This window comes from Belonocnema kinseyi, chromosome 10 (genome assembly GCF_010883055.1).
Source record: "Belonocnema kinseyi isolate 2016_QV_RU_SX_M_011 chromosome 10, B_treatae_v1, whole genome shotgun sequence".
Classification (NCBI taxonomy): Eukaryota; Metazoa; Arthropoda; class Insecta; order Hymenoptera; family Cynipidae; genus Belonocnema; species Belonocnema kinseyi.
In genome coordinates this window covers 38,792,941-38,803,339 of record NC_046666.1, presented here as the reverse complement: position 1 = coordinate 38,803,339, position 10,399 = coordinate 38,792,941, and the positions used below count along the sequence as shown (strand labels likewise).

The 10,399-nt window shown below is 28.3% G+C and overlaps 1 protein-coding gene across 14 annotated transcripts in view; it reads left to right on the top strand.

Annotated features, from left to right (window-relative positions):
• Positions 1-10,399, top strand: part of LOC117181543 (disks large 1 tumor suppressor protein) — a 1,257,521-nt gene that overhangs the window by 800,687 nt on the left and 446,435 nt on the right. The window contains exon 1 of one of the 14 annotated variants that reach the window (XM_033374357.1): positions 2,856-3,420. The exons of the other annotated variants lie outside the window; for them this stretch is intronic. The gene's annotated coding sequence lies outside the window, so the exon portion shown is untranslated. Of the gene's footprint in view, positions 1-2,855; positions 3,421-10,399 lie in introns of those variants that run through there. 14 annotated transcript variants of the gene reach the window in all.

Here is a 10,399-nt window from a genome sequence, read left to right as displayed (position 1 = left end):
CTTACATTTTTGAACCCTCACCAATTTTCAGCACAAACTAGTCTCATTTCAGGCATACAAAAAATATAAATCAAACATTCACAAATTCAACAATCAAACAGGAGTTGAAAAATGGAATTATATATTAAGAAAATTTTCTTATTGATGTTCAATGCTTATTTCTTCATAACTAAAAAGTCAAATAAAAGCTGAACATTTTAGAAAAAAAAACACAACTTTCTAGCATTACTTTACGAAAAGATAGTTATAAACAATAACAAATTATTTGAACAACTGTTTTTGTTAATTAATAAAAAATTGTATTAACAATTATTTTTTAACTTTTATTAATTTTTACCTTATAATTAAGAAGCTAACAAAAACTGAAAAATTTAAGAAAAAACCGAAACTTCTTAGGTTTATGTGTTAGTTAAATCTTGAACACAATAGTTAAATTTTCAGTTTAAAACATTAATTTTCATCAAAAACAAAACGAATTTTCTAAACAGAAGATTAATTTTCTACCAAAAAGTAAGAATTTTCAACAAAATACGGATTTCCAACAAAATACGCACAATTTTTTAACCAAATAGTTGCATTTGCTTCCAAAATATTACTTTTCCCTCCAAAAAACGAATTTTCAATAAATTACATCCATTTTCAACTTAATAATTTGAACAATGGATGTGATGCTAGTTTCTAAAAAGTTGTAACTAATTGTGGCATTTTTGACAAAGGTGTTTAATTTTCAGGCGAAAAAGACGAATTTTCCACACAACGGTGGAAAAACGAAAATGTAAAAGTTTTTATTTTAATTTAAAATAAAAAAATTAGATTTAACAAAAAAAAAACGATTTTTCAACAAAAGACTTGAATCATCAACAAAAAAAAGATTAATTTTCAACGAAAAAGTTGCCATATTAACAAAAAAAAATTATTTTATACCAAAAATATGATTTTTTAACGAAATACCTTCAGTTTTAACCAAACAGTTAAATTTTCTGTCAACTGGTTACATTTAAGTGCCAAAAATACACATTTTCTACAAAACGGTTGAATTTTTAGCAAAAATGTTCATTTTCGACCAAGAAAATTAATGTTCTATCAAAAAGTACATAAAATCGTAATAATAATATTCATAAAAATGTTTTTTAACAACAACAAAAAAACTGCCAACAAACTTTTAACCAAAAGAATGAATTTTCGACCAAAAAGATTAATGTTCTGCCAAAAAAACGAATTTTGAAGAAAAAAAACGAACTTTTACATGTCTTTTCATTAAAAATTGAATCAAAATTGGATTTTCAACTCAAAAATATGAATTTCCAACTATAATTATCAATTAAATAATTCGATGTTAATTGCTTTTTGTCTGCTGGTCTAAAATAAATATATTTTTTTAATTATTGGTATTTATTTATAAATTGTGAAAAATTGCTATTAAGCTCTGCTGAGATCCGTACCCAGGTCTTTCAGATTATCGGTCTGGTGCCCTTTTCCAACCAAGCAGCGGAGAGATGAAATTAATTTCGCCGCGAGCCCTACAAGTTAAATTTAGACGTAATTCCTTATACTTGTAAGATTAACTTTTCAAACATTCGAATGTTTCATATTTTTTGATGTTATGGTTGCTCTAAAGAATTATGGATCTTATGGATGATCTTATCTCTTAGGAAACCTCAATAAAAAAAAATTGAAAAAATTATTGCAAAGTATTTCAACTTTTAATTAAATAATCGAAATTTCAACCAAAAAAGATGAATTCTCAACGAAGCATGTATAAAGAAAGATGATATTTCAATAAAAGACATAATTTTTCATCCAAAAAGTTGAACTTTCTACTAAAAGGAATATATTTTTAAAGAGGTAGTTAAATTTTCAACTGAAATAGCTACATTTTTAACTGAAAACGAAAAATTTTGGACCAAAAATTGTATAGTTTAATTTCCAGTTAACACATTTATTTTCAACGAAACATGAAACGAATTTTCATGAAAATAGTTAAATTTTCAATTAAAGAGATGAACCTTTAAGTAAAAAATTAATTTTTTATGAACAAGTGGAACTTTAAATAAAAATGATGATTGTTTCGCAATAAAGTTGCATTTTTAATCAAATAATTAAATTTTCAACCAAAAAAAATCTTTTATCCAAAAATATATCTGGATTTCCTTACTAAATATTTTACTAAATATTAAATTTTCTTACTTTTAAATTGTATCTAAGTTCGTGACGTTATATCCACTTATACCCGCCCGCCCCCTTACCTGGTTAGATTTAAGATGTATAAAATATTAATATATTAAAACACTAATTATTGTTGCAAAAAATTTGTAAATTTAATATTTACCAATTTGTTTAATGATGGATTTTTAAAGTCTTTATATTTGTAATGTTAGGAAATAAAATTGCAAAGATGTGATCTTGCGCGTGTGTTTACTGCTATTTTCAAATATTTACATTTTAAACTATTCAGTTTTAAAGGTCCTAAATTTTAAATTAAGGCTTACAATTTGAAATAAAATAATTGCACATTCGAAAAGTTAAAAAATCTTCCTAAATTATACCTTGCTAAAAAAGGCGGGAAAATAATTTATATCAAGAATGTTTAATTTCTCTTTAAAAAATTAGTTGAACCAATTTCCCTAAAAAATCCAACTGCGTATGATTCACTAAAATAAATGCTAATTTAAATCGAAGGGAAAAATCGACAGGTTCCGTCCCTCATAAAAACGTATCTCAAGCACCTGTAATGACCTCTTGTTTACATCCGCCCCCTTCACATTCCAAGTCACGCAACTACGGCCCTGCCGATCCACGAGACGATCGTGGAAGATCGTTTCGGTCCGACTCTACTCGTTCCTCGGTGCGTGCACCAACACGTTACGCCGGCCGCATCGGTTGACGGTTGACGTTGCCAGCAGGACCTGTTGTTCGCGGTTGGTACCCTCTCTTCGCTGATTTCCGTCCCGCAAACTTTCATCCTGAAAAAGTTCCTCAAATTCTGCCACCAGTTCCCTCCTTCAAATTCCCTAAAATACTTTGAAATCTCTTCTCCATTCCAGCTGGTCCCGTGAAATCAGTGAAAATATTAAAAGCCGTGAAAACCGCTTCTCTCGATGGCAACCTAACCTCCGTGACACTAGAAGTCAGTGCGTCGAGACTTCGGGACGTACTAACAACCTGTCACGGGTAAAGCCGCATTGCCTATGCGGCGACGGCTATGACAGTTTTCCTTTCAATGGGAAAATTTCATTGCCACGAGTCGAGCAAGTGAAGAGTGAATTCGCGAGTGCGAGAGGAATGCCAAAAACCTGTTTCTGGTTCCAGCTTCTCGCGAGTTGACAGTGATTTTCGTGATTTTTTAAAGTGATTTGAAAAAAGGGTTTAGTGGGTTGATATTGTGTGTGGGTGTTGGTGGTGATTCCTGAAGTGTCGCAGGTGCGTATCGTGCCAAGGCTCGTCTAGTGTTCCTCGTTTCAAAAATTCCAATGCAATTTTTCCTCGCGCCAAGCATGCCGGTAAGTGCGAGAGAGATGGGTAGACAACCTGTTAGCTGTTAGGTTAGGAAGACGCCAGACGCCGAGAAAGGGGGCTATGGTTCGGGTATTCATGAAATTGATTCCAGGTCATTGGGGGTCATTTTTTCTTTAATTAGGATCTGATAATATCGGATAATTTTAATGTTGACTTCACAAATGAGAAAGTTGGGAGGATAGTTCCAAAGCGTTTTTGGTTCCGTGTCCTTCATTTTGAAGTGAGAAGGTTCCGTTATGTATTGCTCACTATTAAAAGAACCTGTTCTAGAAAAAAAAACCCCGTCCCACAAAATATGAGAAACTATTTTACAAAAGGGGTTTCGAGAAAATGATATTCGGAAAAGAATATTTCGTGATTTTGTTTTGGGTGTCCACTGGACGAAAAGCTCGGAAATTTTCGTGAATTTGTTGACACGGATATAGAATGAATGATTTTTTATAGGTAATTTTATTTATTGTTATAAATAAAAAACAAGTGACTTCTGACAACGAAAATAGGCTCTTATAAAATCACAATTGACGTATAAAACATTCCAAAACTGAGCAATTTCTACGTTAAAAGAGTCGTTAAAAATTATAAAATTAATAATGACAGAGTTTCATGATTCAATAAATTTAGATTGAATAATGAAAGTTAAGTAAATTTATTTTGGTTCTCGTTTAGAATTAAATTATTTAAAGGAAAGTAATTTAAACAATAATGTTTCCAGATTTAAATTGTTAAAAAGTAATAAATTCAAGAGTGAATAGTTTTTGCTTGAAGCTTTCTAAAGTGGATAACTTTATTATTAATTAAAATTTTTTAATTGAAGCGTATAGTAACTTACGATTTGAAGTTATGACTTCAAAATTAGGAAATTTTACATACAAAAAGCTTTAGAATAAATAATTAAAAATTAAATTTATTTTCTGAGTAAAATTTCAATTTTTCTAACAATATTTTTAAAGTGTTAAAAATCAATTTTAATTATTATTTAAATTATTATTTTTGAGCCTGTAAATTATCAAAATTTCTAATTATCCCAGGTTTCAAACCCCAATAAGAAAATCAGACTATTTTGGATTTTTCGGTTGAAATTTAATTTATTTGATTGAAAAGTTTACTGCTATATTTTTGGTTGCGGATATATCCTTTTGAATTTTTTATCTAATTAGCTTTTGACAGTTCATGAATTTTTGATAAAAAGTCTACGGTTTTGGTTAAAAATTTAACTATTCAGTTCCAAATTAACTTTATTGTTAAAACTCCTATTTCATGTTAAGAATTAAATTTTTTGTAGAAAATTTGTCTCGGGCTGAAAAATCTAAAAATATAGTTAAAAGATTTTAACTTTCTTGACTGAAAAATCTTTCTTTCTTCAAAATTAATCTCTTATGGAGAAATTAAAATTTTTTGTCGTTAAAAATGAATTTTGTTTGTATGGAAATTAATCTTTTTTAATTGAGGATTCAACTATTTGATTGAAAATTAATCCTTTGTGTTTCAATAGAAACATTTAATTTTTTTTTAATTAATTTTTTTTGTGAATATTCATCATTTTAGTTGAAATTCCATTTCTTTAGTTTAAGATTTAACTATTTGATTACAAATTTCACTGCCTTCGAAAATTATTTTCTTTATTGTTGAAAATTAAGTTTCTTAACTGAAAATTAAACTATTTCATTTATGCTGAAAAATTAATATATATGGTTTAAAATTCAACAATTGTGTTAAAAACTGATCCTTTTTAGTAGAAAATTAATCTTTTTTGTTTTGAAAATTCAACTATTTTAGTATAAATTTTACTTATCTGTATGAAAATTAATTTTATTATGGAAAACTAATATTTCAGGATTAAAAATAAAATTGCTTTGTAGAAAATTTGTTTTTGGCTTGACATTTTTTTATCTTTCTTGACTGAAAAATGTTTCTTGCTCGAGGATTCAAGTATTTTGTTGAAAATATATATATATATATTTTTTTTGTTTCAATTTTTTGTGATCAGAAATTAATATAATTTTTTGTGGAAATATCAATTATTACTATTTTTTGTTATGAATTCATCTTTTTAGGTGAAAAATGTAGCTGCTTGGTTGAAAATTCCAACATTTTGTTAAAAAGTCATCTTTCTTGGTTAAAAATGGAACTTTTTTGAACAAAATTCTTGTTTTTGGCACTAAAATTCAATCATTTTGGTAGAATATACAACTATTTGGTTGAAAATTAACTTTTTCGATCAATATTAAATTTTGTTGTTGGAAATTCAACTATTTGGTTGAAAATTGTTGTTTTTTTTAAGGTTGAAATTTAATATTTTCAGTTTGTAAGTTTAATTTTTTTGAGGAAAATTAATTTTTTTTTTTTTGTACACTCAAGTGTTTGGTTGAAAATGTATTAATTTTTATTTTTGAAAAACATCTTTTTTGTTAAAAATGCACCTTTTTATATTGATAATTTAACTGTGTACTAAAAAATGTACCTTTTCATTTAAAAAAATTAAAACTGCATAGTTGGAAATTCTACTGTTTGTGGTTGAATTTTAGTTTTTTTGTTTGAAAATTTGACCATTTGATTGAAAATTAACTTTTTTGTAGAAAATTCATGTTTCCTGTTAAAATTTGACCTGTTTTTAGACAAATGTTCTTTTTGGCTTAAAAATAAGATCAAATCGAACAAGAACTAAAAAAAACAAGCTACGAGAACTCAGTTCATAGCAAAAACTGTAACAAGAACTCAATAAAAATTTTTTTAAAAACAGCGGCCGGAAATTAATTGAAAACAAAGCCAGCGACAAGAACTCAATTCAAAACAAAACTTGCGATTAGAACATGATACAGAACATAACCAGCGAACAGAATTCAATCCAAAGCAAAGGCAGCGACGAGAATTCAACAAAAAAAATTAGCAGCAAGAAATCTAACTGAGGTTCTGAACATTCAAATGAACGAGATATTTTTTCCCTATTCTACTTTATCTACAAATATTGTCCCAACTACAATTAAAAATAATGCAATACACTTATATTTGTAATCAGTTATTTGAATTATAAGAATAAATTAGTATTGTAGCACTCTTCTAGTTTAAAAGTCATAAGTAAAAAATGTCATTCATTTGTACGTTCAGAACTTCAAACATATCCACAAGAACTCATTCCAAAGCAAAAATAACTTCAAGAACTTAATCAAAAACAAGACAAGGGATTAAAACTCAATCCAAAGCAAAAACAGTTACAAAAACTTAAGCAAGAACAAAACCAGCTACAAGTACTCAATCCAGAACAAAATTTGTGACCCGAACTTAAGAAAAAACAAAGCCAGCGACAATAACACGATCCAGAACAAAAATAGCAACAAGAACTCAATACAAAACAAATACAGAATTTAATTCAAAGAAAAAGCAGCGACGAGAACTTAATTCATATTAAAACTGTTGACAAGAACTCTAACCAAAGCGAAACAAGCGATAAAAACTCGATCCAAAGCAAAGAGAGCAACAAGAACTTAATCAAAAACAAAACCAGCGACAAGTATTCAATCCAACACAAAATTAGCGACCATAACTTAGAAAAGAAAACAAACAATTCCAGCGACAATAACTCGATCCAAAACAAAACTAGCGACGAGAACTCAATCCAAAAGAAAAACAGTCAGAATTCAATTGAAAGAAAAAGCAGCGACGAGAACTTAATCCAAAGTAAAACTGTTGACAAGAACTCAAACCAAAGCAAAAACAGCGACAAGAACTCAATCCAAAACAAAACCAGCGACGAGAACTCAACCCAAAGCAAAACTAGCAATAAGAACTTAATCCAATACAAAACCAGCGACAAGAACTGAATCAAAACAAAAAAAAACTCAAACCAGGCAATGAATAGCAACGAGAACTCAATACAAAAAGACACCAGCGAACTTGAAAAAATCGAAATTAAAACTAACGATTACTACTTCTTTGAAGCAAAACCCAGCGACAGTAACACCGTTGAATGGAAAAACAAAGAACTAGAAAAAATAACAATTGAATTCAGTGACTGTGACTCAATCCATAGAATAACCAGCGAAAATAACTTCATCCAAAAATAACCAGCGAGCTTGACATAATAAAAATAAAAAGCAATATCAGTAACTCTGTCGACAGAAAAACAAATGAAAATAACAAAAATGCACAGACTGACAAAACCAAAGCGATAAACAACGAAAAGAGTAAACTTCAGGAACTTCAAACAATAATAAGCAACATCATAGTGCCGAAGAAAATAATAAACAAATAAAAAGAGAGCAGTGAATGTAATTGAAAATTGTATGAGATAATTCCGACAGTCGGCGATGATAACTGTTATTTCAGAGGTTTTTCAATTGAAATGAAAGGAAATGAAGAACATTACTTGGACTGTCGATAAAACACAATTCTAATGTTAAACACGCGTAGCCTAAAGTAATGCAACAATTAAACGTTCGAGTGTAGCTTACGGGTTGGATCCGTATTAAAAAATTATCTATTTTGTTAGAAACAAATAAGAATACTTCTCTTGTCTAAAACCTTTTATTCCAATGCAAGTGCTGATGTAATGTTTCTCACGAGTTATTGAAAATTTAAGAGGAAAAAAAAAGAAAAATACGAGGAAAAGAAATCGGCTATATAAATACCCAATTGTTGTTACATAATTCTCTGAGTCAGTTTCACATTTCCTCAGTAAGGAAACACATAATTTTAATTTGTGTTAAAGAAGATGCACCTTACGTATATTTCTTAATAGTCTCTAGCATCTACTTAAGAATACACGTCATAAGCTATTTCAAGAAGTTCCTAACCATTTTAATGCATAGTGACAACAATCATTCTCTTATTGTTGAAATTACATGAAAGAGCAGCTCATTTCACATCAATACGCCCTATTAAGAAATCAACGACGACCTCCAGTTTGAGCTAAATAGAAACTAGATCTAAGCATCGATTATTCCAATCGATGCCCAGAATCAAAAGCACATGCGCATAGACCTGTAATTTATTGGATAATTATGACGACGCTATTTAAACGGATGAGTGCATGCCTCATCTGTAATTACGAATGCGTGGAACGTTATGCATGGAAATCATTAGTTCAAGTTCTGATTATACATCAGATGCTTGGGGTGGACTGGGAATTTTTAATTTTTATAATAGAATGATCGCCGACATGGAATATGGTGTTCTTACATATGTAAGTATCGATTGTCCCTGAAGCAAACTTCACACTTTTTCTATATTTTCTTTTTTTTTACAAGAATTCCTATTTTTTTCCTTGTTTTCAAGAAAGTTCCTCCTTTGATGTTTTTTTCTTTTAAATAGGAAGCGAAATAATAGAAGGTAATAAGAAAATACAACTATTTTTGGTTGAAATTTAATTTTCTTTTGTGGAAAAGTCTTCTTGTATGTTTTGCTAGTATTTTTGGCTCAGAATTCATCTCTTTTAGTTAAAAATTCGACTATTTAATTCACAATGTAATTGTTTTGTGGAACGTTCCTTATTTTTGGATAGAAAGTATGGGTTTTTCAATTAAAAATTCATTTTTTGGTAAAAAAGTTATGTCTTGGATAAAAATGCACAGCCATTGTGCCAAATTTATCTTTCTGGTTTGAAAATTCAACTGTTTGTGTTGAAGTATCATTTTTTTTGTATGAAAAATCTTCTTTTTAGGTTAAAATTTCAACTCTTTTATTGATACTTTAAATATTTTGTTAAAAAGTTATGGTTTTCATTCAAAAATTCAACTTTTTTTCAGTTCGTGGAAAATACATTTCTTTGGTGTAAAATTTAACTATTTGGTTAAAAATGTAACTTCTTTCGACAATTCTTTTCTTTGTGGTTGAAAATTAAGTTTCTTAACTTAAAATTAAATTATTTCATTTCCGCTAGAAAATTAATATACGTAGTTTAAAATTCAACAATTTTGTTAAAAGTTCATCCTTTTCAGTAGAAAATTAAGGTTTTTTGTGTTGAAAATTCAACTATTTTGTTAGAATTGCTCATATTTGGTTAAGAATTACCTTTATTATGGAAAACTAATATTTCAGGATTGACAATAAAACTGTTTTATAGAAAATTTGTCTTTGGCTTGACATTTCATCTGTCTAGGTTGAAAATTCAACTTTTTTAATTCAATTATAATTTTTTTTTGTATGAAAAATCTTCTTTTTAGGTTAAAAATTCAACTATTTTATTAATAATTTAAATGTTTTGTTAAAAAGTTATCTTTTTCGTTCAAAAACTCAACTTTTTTTCAACGCTTGTCTTTTTCGATAGAAAATTCTTCCTATTGAATTTAAAATTCATCTTTTGGTAGAAAAGTGACCTTTTTTAGTTAAAAATTAATCTTTCTTTGATAAGAAATAACATTTTCGTTGAAAGTTAGGCTTTTGAGGTTGAAAATTGAACTGAATTCGTGGAAAATTCATTTGGTTGGGGTTGTAAATTCGTATATCTTCTAAACAAAATTCGTCCTTTTGGCTTGAAAATTAAATTGTTCGGTTGAAAATTCCACTATTTGGTTGTTGAATAATTTGTTTCAATTCCACTATTTTGTTGAAGATTAACTTTTTTAATTTAAGTATTTGGTTGCAAAATTAATCTTTTTAGGCTTATATTTTTTTTTAAATGAAAATTTATATTCTTGGTTAAAAATTCAGTATGGACTGAAAAACTTTTTTGATTGAAAATACCACATTTTTTTATATTTCAACTACTCTTGATTGAATATTAAAATATTTTTTGGCAGAAATATATATATATTGAGAATATATATTGAATATATATGAGAATATATATTGAGAATTTGTTGGTTGCAAGTTGAACTACATTGTTAAAAATCCATATAGTTAGTTGAAGATTCATGTCCGTGGTTGAAAATTAGTTTTTTGTTGTTTG